General features: G+C 38.7%; 1 long non-coding RNA gene across 1 annotated transcript; it reads right to left on the reverse strand.

Annotated features, from left to right (window-relative positions):
• Positions 1-3,574: 3,574 nt before the first annotated feature.
• Positions 3,575-4,659, reverse strand: LOC113036898 (uncharacterized). The gene is made up of 2 exons (XR_003274519.1): positions 3,760-4,659; positions 3,575-3,676 (listed from the first exon to the last, which is right to left on the reverse strand). It is a non-coding gene; the product is annotated as an uncharacterized LOC113036898 (long non-coding RNA).
• Positions 4,660-11,139: the final 6,480 nt, after the last annotated feature.

Genomic DNA, 11,139 nt, shown 5'->3' on the forward strand with positions numbered 1-11,139 from the left:
AGACAAATCACGTACAAACTCCAAAACCCATTTCTAGCGTTGATTGAACTTCCAAAACAGAGCTACCTAGATCAATTAAATTACACAATTGAAAGCATATGTGTATTGTTTGTGTATTTATACACAAGCACTCATATATATATTCAAATCATTTTAAAAAATGTTCATTTACCTGTTACTACCACACACCAAATCCGGTCGTTGGTACTTGCCGGCTTGTGTAGCCACTAGGTAACAAAAGCTCAACACTGTGCCCAGCATCCTGGAGCACTTCTGTTGTCTTTTGTACGTGCTTCAGAGTTTGTACGTGCTTCAGAGTTTGTACGTGCTTCAGAGTTTGTACGTGCTTTGTCTGTAGGGGCCACCATAAATAAACATTTATTTATTGACTTCACATAAAATGTAATAAAAAAAATCATATACTACAAAAACCAATAATTCACATTTAAATTTTCAGCTTTTTCCTTTTAAACAAATTTAAAGTGAAACAACACAAAACACTGCAAACCACAACACAATTAAATATAAATTAAAATATGAAAACAAAAAGAACATGCACATTCTCTGTCATATGGGCCTGCATGAATGAACTTTCTGAATCCTTTATCATCTGCAACTGAAAATAGTTGTGGATGATTACTATACCTTTCTAATGTGACACTGTTGTCCCTGGCTCTTTCTCTGTCTCCCTGCTGCTCTGTTCCTGTGGGCCTGAGTGTAACTACCGCCTCTCCCCTCTCATCCCAGCGTAAAGCAGGAGGGTGAGAGAAAGAAAAAAAAAAACCCCCAAGGCTCGTGATAAGGAGCCGGCTCGCGTCGGTCACGTCAAAGAGCCGTTTCGTTCACGACCGACACGTCACTAATCTCTAGTGATTTTATGCTACATTAGCTAACGCTTCTGATGTTATTTGGAGAACAAATAAAAATAAGCGGACACTTTATAAGTCACAACATTGCCCTGCATTATCAGCACGGTGATAACTTTTTCTATATTCCAGTTAAAGTGTGCTTTCAATCTGTATCACTGATTTTTGTTGTGAAATTATCTCTTCATCTTCTTTTTACCACAGCAACTCAAGTCTTATTTAGTCGTTTAATGACGAACCATGCTGCTGAAGCAGCAACGCCTCTATGCTAGCACACTGTAACATCATGACATCAATAACACTGGACAGTTTTCATTCTCTCCTGTCTCCAGTAGAGGAGTTGGCAACGTATAACAAGAGAACACAATGTCTGAAAATGATACTAAAATACATTATCACTACTACTGTTATTAGAATTTTTTTTAGTGGTGCTGATTAAATTTAGGGGTGCCTGAGCCCCCCCAAAAAGAGTCTAAACTCGCCTATGCGCAATGTTAATCCTGTATGACACCATGAAATTTGAGGGAGAAATTAAGCATTCAAAAACAGGACTTAATGATACCCCCATGTACAAATCACGAATGGTAGAACAACTAAAATACATGTAGTTCTACTCATCTTAGACAAAAAACATTGACTTTTCTACAAATCTAATGAAGTTCAGCACTGATTGTTTGTAGAGCTTTTTTGGCTTAAAATATTTCCTGTTTTGTTGCTTTTATTTGAAAAAGTTTAAGAAATCATTTTGCTCTCATTGATCCCACAGAACCTACAAAAAAGGAAGCCAGTCTGGTATGCGTGACCTCAGGACATTAGTGCACTCATAGTTTTGTGGTGCTCTGTTGCCATCCTTATTAACCTGCTCTCTCTGCCTTTTTGTCTCTCTCCTCTGATTCATTCCAAGTGCTGAAGGGTTGAAAAAGAATCACTGCAGGAATATAAATCCAGAGGAGGTGGCCTCTTCGTTGTTCTCGCCTCCTACCTCATCTCCACGAGCAAAGGCCTCATTCCATTATTGCTGCTATAGCTTTGTTTATTAAGTACAGGCCAAGTGTGAGTTACCAGCAGTACTGTTTTCGGTTTTGGTTACTTTTAGCTTAGTTTCCAGAACCAGGTTTAGGGAGAAGTCTGAATACAGTGGCCCATTATGCAGCTGGTTCATGGTCTGTTTTGATTGTTTTAGCTGGGGCTACCATTTTGAATTGTGTTCTCGCACCATTAAATAAGTATTTAAACCTGATGGTCAATTTAAAGCCTTTTATGTCAAATGTGTTAATTTTTGGTGGGCTGTGCTTCTACCACTTGCTCCGTATTAAGATGATGACCTGCTGTGTTGGTATAGTTTGAATGTGTCAATATTCATTTGTTTTGTATTGTTTGGCGCCCCTTGTGGGCACCGTTGGTACTTAGGAAGCAGCTAGTTCAGTACAAGTGTGCAGTTAGAGGTGAAACCTTGGCCCACGCGTGCCTGTAACTTTCCATGGCGTATTATAATCTTACTATTTGATTTGTGCTGCATATTTAATGCAAGCATACTGAGTTACTTGTTTAGCTGTGTGTCTATGAATCATTTGTAAATCAAGTGCTAGCGAATATATATCAGCATGTCTTTGCTAACTTGTTATGAGAAATAATGCTTGTTCACTGAATGTTATGTTTGATTAGGGCTACTTCGAGATTTATATTGTTGCAGTTTGTCACATTTTACAAAAAAAAAAAAGGAGGAAAAAAGTGGAAAATGGATAAAAGATAGCATGTATACAAAACTCAAAGTAGTGTGTCATTTTAATAGAATAGAATAGAACAGAATAGCCCTTTAATGTCATTGCACATGTACAATGAAAATATGGGTGCTCCACACCAACTGTGCAGGAATAAAATATAAATAGTAAGATTGCAGGAATAAATAACAAAGAAGAGAAATATACAATCAAGAGGAATACATAGAAACTAGAGGAACAATAGAAAGGAAAACAATGGAGAACAAAGTGCTTAGCAATAGTGCAAAGGCCTAAGTGAATATAGTCCGTATGCAAGTGGCCTAAGTGATGAGGGTTATTCAGACTGTGGCTCAGATTGGTGATGTGCGTGGGCAGGGGTGGGGTATGGGGGGGATGGTGTTTGTTGACAGTCCAAATGGCCCAGGGGAAGAAGCTGTTTGTGTGTCTGGAGGTGTGGGACCTGATTGAATGTTAAAAGAGCTCAACAAACACCACACACACAGACTGTTTCTACACAATTTGTGTCTAATATACAGTTGCTATATGCCCCAGGAAGAGGAAAAAATCTGCACTAATGTGTCATAAATTAGCGCAATCTTTCAGAGATTGGGGGAAAAAAAAGAAAGGAGAGGAAGATGAAAGAGTACTTTCAAAGGTAAGGAGTGTTTAGCAAGTCAAATTTTCTAAAGCAGAAATTTGAATTTGCATGAAAATACTGCGCTATGGTTGTTTGTACAGTTTAATGCAGGTTGAACTGGTTACTTTGCGGTACTGTGATGAAGTTTACAGTGATGCACTCGACCGGTGCAGAGCAAGCTGTGGTGTTCATGGCCAATGTTAGATCACATGAAGTGTAGTAGACAATTTAAATTTACTGTGATGCTGCTAATTAGATTCACTCACTGAACTTCTGGCATAATCAATGAAGATAATTAAAGCTGTGGACTCATGACTCAAGTGGAAGCATGACCCAACATACACAGTGTATCATTTTAAAAGATTTATTTTTCAGGAGTTTGGGATTAAACAACCGGAATTTGCAACAGAGAGCCACAGGAGAGCTTCAGTTCACAGAGCAGGAGGAGACTTCTGTAAGAGAGGAGAAGTAGGTTAATCCTCGTTGCCAGTGAAATACTGAAGACTTAGAAATTTGGATTGAATTGGATTCTTACTTGGACTTCCAGGTGAAACTGGCAGCTGAGAAAGCAGCTGGCCAGAGTTTCCCAGGAGATAAGAAGATGGTGTTGGGTGAGCAGGCAGGTGACTTTGCAGATAAATGAAAACACAACTTTCTCCTTTGCTGGAATGGACCAGCTCAGGATTGCAGCTAAACAATTTCCACAGTTAGAAGGCCCTTCAGCTTACAAGCAAGGTTACTAAGAAGCACAGAGAAGTGGCATCATCAAAGGTTTCTTGTGAGGAACTTCAGCTGGTATTAGAGAGGCTGAATATCAAAACCACCACAACAGGAGAGTCCTTACTCTCAAAGGCTGAACTGGTTTTTAAAGTCATGGTCACAACTTGGGATTGACATCACTCCTGAGTTAGCGCTCTAGTAGGTAAGTGAGAAAAGTGAGGTAGAACAGGATTTGTTTTGCTTTTTAGCAAGGTGGAGCCATTCAGGTGTCACTAGCATTACACTTGAGTTTTGCACCCAAGAACACTGATGCAGCACATTTATGGATAGAGCCTGATCAATGTTCTGTTTGTGGCCTATTTAGCAAATCAAAAATACACAGAAGTATGAGGACAGATTAAAAGTTTTATAGTTTTACTACTTGATACATTCACTGCTGCTATCTTAACTCGGGGTTGATGGGGCTGCTGGGACTTAACAAGTTGGAAGAATCCAGATGAAACTCCGACTTCTGACTTAATCTGAAATGCCTGATGAGGAATAGGTGCAGAAAATGTCCACCAGCAGGCAGAGCCCAAGGAGGGAATTGCCCACCTCCACCTCAGCGCAAAGGTAAGGAAAAAGATGAGACAGGGAGCAAAAGAGGGAGAGAAAACCTTGAGCACCTAGACCAGGGGTCTCAAAGTCTAGTCCTCAAGGGCTGGTGTCCGGAAATATTTTCATGTGTCCCTTTTGCAACACACCTGAATACAATTAGTAGGTCATTAGCAAGACTCTATAGAACTTGCCTGCATGCTGAACTGGCAATTCAGCCATTTGATTCATATCACAGCAGCTCATAAGTGAATGAACATGGTGCAATGAAAGTACTTTTAAAAGTAAATTCTTCTAAACACTTACATTTACTTGAGTAGGGTTAGGGGTTGCCAGTTCAGCATGCAGTCAAATTCTAACTCTTGCTAACCTACTAATTTTATTCAGGTGTGTTGCAACAGGGACACATGGAAAAGTTTCAGGACACCGGCCTGAGGCCTGGAGTTCCCCACTCCTGGTCTAGGGATTAAAACTCAGCCATAATAGCTATCATAACATCTGCTTTTTGTTGAATAAACTGGATAATTCCACAAAGAGCACTAAAAATTTGAGTAATAGCACAGCCTGAACACAGACAAATCAGCTTGAAATAGTTACAAAACTATAAATCACTAAAACTAAAGTTACTCTTTTAGTTATTTCTAAGTAATTCTTTACCACGTTATTTTTACTTTTAGAGTTGTTTAGTAAAACTCTGAATCCAAGGAGAATGCCTGAATCCCTAAAAGACAGGTGTTCTTTTTTTGCCAAATAAAGAATTTATTTTGTCAGTAAAATGCCCTTACAGTACAGAGAGTAAACACTGCAGGTCACTAGAAAGGACTTCAAACACATGCTACAGGCTGGAGTCTGTCAAATCAATAACACCTCCTGTGCATCACTGCCAAAACCACTCTCTTGATGACATTAAAGGCCTGTTGCAGACTGGGAAAGGAACTTTCCTGCAAGTTTGTGAACAAAGTAGCCAAACCTTAATAATTAAGTCACTGAACTTCATACATACCCAACAGAATAGAGACTTGCACTTGATTCTTGAAAGTGAACACTGAACAAAACTTTAGTGATCATCAGAGAGTCATTTTTCTTAAAAGGGTATCCAATCAGAATGTTTAGGCGCTAGAAGCTTTGTATCATAAGTTTATACAACATGCCTGATATATACAAGCATTTTTTTCTATATCTAAATGCTTTCTATCTGATGTTCACACTAATAATAAACACATTGGAGAGCAACTTGGCATTCAGCATCTTGCCAAAGAATTACAGTGACCCTGAGAGGTCACACCAGCAATAAAAAAAATGCTGCTAAAGCACACAAAGAAGTGAGAAAAACACAAGGGAAGTGTTTCTGGGGAGACAATAACCCGACGGACCAGTTGCAGGAACCCAAAACATGGTAGGTGTGTTTTATCATGATTCATATAATACTGATGATGGATTTTTAGGCTAATAGTTAGGCTAACACACTTACCTCATCTTTTCTTTTCTCACAAAACCAATAGATCCTCAACTTCTTTTAAGTGTCTCCCAGCGCAATTCTTTTCATATTTTGGTTCCTGCAACTGGTCCTTCGGGTTATTGTCTCCCCAGAAACACTTCCCGTGAGCTTTTGGAAATCTATTTTTTCCTATTTCTGCTTTCTTTTTTCCTATTTCTGTTGTGTTTTGTGTGCTTTTGCAGTGTTTTTCTTATTGCTGTCCATTTGGCCTCTCAGGGCCACCGTAAAGAATACTCTGGCATGCAGACTGCATGGAGAAACCAATCACTCCAACCTTCCGATTAACAAATGACCTGCTCTACCTTCTGAGCTACAGCCACCCCGAAGTATCAGTATCAGAGGTTGAAGCACTTTTCACAGATTAATACAAATATTAAAGCATTTCGTAAATGATATCTCAATATGTATTTTATATGTATAGACACTATGATTTGGGACACTGACAACCAAATGAATCTAACAACCAGAACAATACTTTTGACACAAGACTGGGATGCACTCACTCTTCATAACCCAGGTAGATGCTTTATTTCTTTCTTTCTTTCTGGACAAATGCATTATTTTACAGAGAAAATCAGGCAAAGCAGTGTTTGAAAAGTTGTCACTGTGAATAACTGCCAGAATGTTGTGAACCACTGAACCGTTGCCAGTGTTGTGTCCTGCTGATATTCATTTTTGCTGACAGTCTCTTCCCAAAACCCCCTTATCACCCATTCTTGTGGACATATTATTGTAGCATGTCAAAGGAAGGTCTCTCTCACTCAGTCACAGGGATTCAACCATCCAAAAGCAGACACAAGAGTTTTTAGGTGTCGCTAAAGTATTCTTCAATCAGCTGCCCCATTCAGTGTGATGATAAGGAATGAGTTGAGCATGAGAGAAAAAGGAAAACAACAACACAGTGTCACTCGACTTGAGCGAGTGACTGCCTCAAGTTTTTATCGAACTGTGCAAAGCTGACAAATAAAAAAGGAGATGAAAACATTCTGTCAGTTCTTCAATTTCACGCAAGGCTGCCTTGCATCATTGCTGTGTATCCCTATAATAAAGAGCCTTTGCGTTCTGAATAGTGATTACTTCACCTTCACTGTGGCAAATTGCTGCTCATCTAGCTATTTTTAGGATTCCTCACAAACAGCTGTTGACCACAGTTTAGTCACATAATGAATGAACAAGTATAATGTTTGTTTATTTGCTTAAGACTTTCTTACATTGCTCACTGGCAGCATATTACAGAAGGAGCCACAGAAGCAGGTGACTTCCCATTTTTGCTTTGTCTTTGCGCTTTCCCTATCAGCTGGGACACCTGTCACATGAACATCTCTCTAGGGTACTGCACCCTTGTGAGGGAAAAGAAAAGAAGGAAAAACAAGCAGCACAAGAGGAATTAGGCCGACAAGGACGCCTGTCAAACTGGCCAGCAGGTTGCCTGACACAATCTTGCAACTGTGTATGTGAGCAATAATTGCCTGATGTTGCAGACAGATGCACTGACGCGCACACAAGCACACATGTTCCCCGAGCTACAACCATCTCTATTCCCTGATTACCCTAACTCGTTTATTTATGTGTCCACTTATGCCAGCAAGAAAAATGTCTTGCATCAGCATTGTGCCACTGGGCTGTGTTTGCCATTAAGCTTTTGATTGCATTATGGGACATAAGCATGATTGATGCAAGTGGGGAAAATGGTGATGCTGCAGAGGGAGGACAGCACCTCCACGGATAAATCAATTCGTTTGCAGACGGATCATTTTGATCATTGTGTATAGCATTTGCTCAAACCAGGAGTGTTGGAGGAATTGTGAACAATGTAGAATTAAACCACACTTTGGCTACGTTCACACTGCAGGTCTTAATGCTCAATTCTGATTTTTTGATCAACTCTGATATTTTTTTGTCTGGTTGTTCACACTACAAATAAAATGTGACAGTAAACGTGCTCTAGTGTGAACCGTTCAAGTCCCTCAAAGTGGCCCGCATGTGCAAAAGAAGACGTCACACACAAGGCGCTCTTTTTACGGAAGTAAAAATGGCGGCTACAGAGCTAGTAGGTGTTTTTGCAGCGGTCTATCAATTTCTGCACAATCGTAACTGACAGAATTTTGACAAATGAATTCAAGAAAGAAGGACACTGAGAAAAAAAAGAGAGCCCATGCTTTAACAGTGGCCTTGTTTGGAGCAGTGGCTGCTACCTCCGTGCAGAGGTATATATGGACACAGACACGTTTAGCTTGAATAGAATTGTCTCCCCATATGCTAATCAAGTCCAGCAGTTGCTTTAAAAACATCAGAATTGTATCGGATTCAGTACAACATACAAAAGTGACCCAGGTCGGATTTAAAAATATCGGATTTGTGCCATTCACACTGTCACACCATGATTGTATATGGGTCGCATAGGGTCAAAAAAGTCGGATTTGATGCACTTTCACCTGCAGTGTGAACGTAGCCTTAGAAAAACAAAAAAATTAATAAAGCTGACCCAAACTATACATATTCAGACTTATTGTTGTCATAAGCAAGGAGTGATAACCTAAAAGAAAACACAACAAGCATCACAGGAAAATTGTTTACAAAAGAGACATTTTTTGCTTTTCATGTTAAAGAAAGCTGCTTAAAGTTAATAATAGTAAGTCCAGGTGCTATAATTGCAGGCTAACTAAAAGTAATCCAATCCAGCTTGTTCACACAACACAGCAAAGTGTAAACTAAGAATGTAAAGAGTAATTACAACAACGCTTGTGGTTTTTAAGTGCTTTGAATGTAAAAACATCACACTAATGAAGTGTTTTAAAGCCAGGAAGTAAAGCTGGGAAAAATGTGGACAGTGTAGGTTGATAGCCAGTATTGCTCGCATATTGCTAAGGTTCAGATTTATAATTAACTATAATTATAACTGTTGCATTGTGTTCATTGTTGCAGATAGTCCAGTAGCATATGAGGCAATTTTAATCTTTAATTTTTAAGCAGCAACTCTGGTTGTATGAAATGGTCTGACAGCAAGTAAAGCACAAACTTAAAACAAAAATAATTAAAAGCAGTAAGGAGGCTTGCTTGCAAATTTTATATAACATCAACACAGTTTTAGTGCTTTGTTATAGGATTGCATTGCAATTTTAAGGCCTTAACAAACAATAATACTGCTCTCCAACTGCTGACAGCCAGTGGGGGTAAAGGAGTAGCCTAAAGTTGCTCCTAAAAATCAATAATTCTTGAGACAATCTTTAAAACTATGAAGCATCTTACTTATACTTAATGCATTTGGACTGATGTGACTTTGGACATGATGATCTCTTAACTTTAGCAGTACCTATGCAGCATGAGTTACCCTTGTGATGTACCCAAGTATGAAGTGAGCCATGTGCATATGTCAGGGTAAGCCCTAAACTTACCTTGCTGAAAAGCAAATTTACATTCACTGTACATACGTGTACTGCACCCATGAAGAGTCAGAGAAAAGGAAGAAGGTAAGATTAGTTAGACTGGATTCATTGGATTTTGTATACGTGACATTATCTTTTAGCTACATTAGTAGATTTATTTTGTCAACATGCAGTACAATACTAATTGTGTGTATTGACTGTATTTTTATTCTCTGGGTGTGAGGGAGTGTACTAGCTGAAATTTGACATAATCCCCTTTCAGTGTACTATCTTAAATGACATGATGCCAGATAAACTGAAGATAACAATAATATAATATGAACATGTACGTGATGTCAAATCTTAAAAGTATTTAGAATTTTTTTTCAGATTTTAGAATCAAATAATGACCATAAATTCTGGACGATAAAGATAACGGAAATTAATTTTCATAATGCTGTGTTATTTGATTCAGTTTATTCTTTTATAAAACACTGACTCTTTTTGAAACGGTGGTCCACTAGAGTTTCAAAAAACTGCTCAGACACAACGGCTGCTTGTTTCACTCCTGATATGCCTTCCAGCATACAACATGGAACAAAATATGGAAATGTTAGCAAGGTAGAAAAAATTTGATTTTCATTGGTGACCTTAAAATGATGTAATTATGCCTTGGGATATCGCAGTATAAAAAATGAATCTGTCTCTTAATAATCCCCGTGTAATACCATTAGTTTGTAGCCTGATCAACTGAGTAACAAGTAATTCACAGTTGTAATATGGCATTTGCCCTTTACGTTAGGTTTCAGTGCTGAGTCAGAACATTATTCAGCATTGTTATTTCCTAAGCTTCCACCTTAGGGCAGGGTCTGCAGATGATGACTATGACATATGACTTGGTTTTGGTGTTCTTTTTATCCACATATCTGTTTCTAAGCCCTAACAGAACTATCAGCAATAATATCCATTGTTGTCCCTTCTGATTAAAACAGATATGCACAGTCATTGTAAAAAGAAAGTATACCCTCTTTTAATTCTAAGATTTTATGTATTAAGACATTAAAAACACTCTCATCCTTAGCAGGTTGTTTAAATACAACTTCTGATGACCTATAAAACATGACATGATACACTGAGCATGCTGCAGTGCTCTGAGAAACTGCAAAACACCCAATAGCTAAATCTCAGACTCTGCAGCCCTCAGTTAAAGTTGTGAAATGTTAAAGTTCATGATAGTAAAATGAGAAAAAGACTGTGCAAGTATGGCTTTTTTACAAGTGTTTCTGGGAGAAAGCCTCTTTAAAAAGAACATGTTAGCTGAATAAACCATAGGACACAAGACCAAAGTGCAGATGTTTAGCCATGAAGCACAGTGCTACATTTAGCAAAAAAACAAACTCAGCATATCAGCACATACACCTCTTACCCACTGTCAAGTATGGTGGTAGAGGGATAATGATTTGGGCTTGTTTTGCAGCCACAGGAGCTGGGCACCTTGAAGTTCTTAAGCCAACCATGTCTATTTACCGGAGTATTCTGGAGTCAAATGTGAGCCTATGTGTCTCACAGATAAAGCTTGGTCAAATTTGGGATCATGCAACAGATCTGCACATCAGCAAATCTACGACAGAATGTAAAAGGAAACAATGGTACAGTCAAAGTCCAGACCTCAACCTGAAATACTACAGGGGACTTTGAAAGAGCTGAACTCAATGAACTGAAGCAATGTTGTAGAGAA

The sequence above is a fragment of the Astatotilapia calliptera genome, chromosome 14, assembly GCF_900246225.1.
Source record: "Astatotilapia calliptera chromosome 14, fAstCal1.2, whole genome shotgun sequence".
In the NCBI taxonomy this organism is placed as follows: domain Eukaryota; kingdom Metazoa; phylum Chordata; class Actinopteri; order Cichliformes; family Cichlidae; genus Astatotilapia; species Astatotilapia calliptera.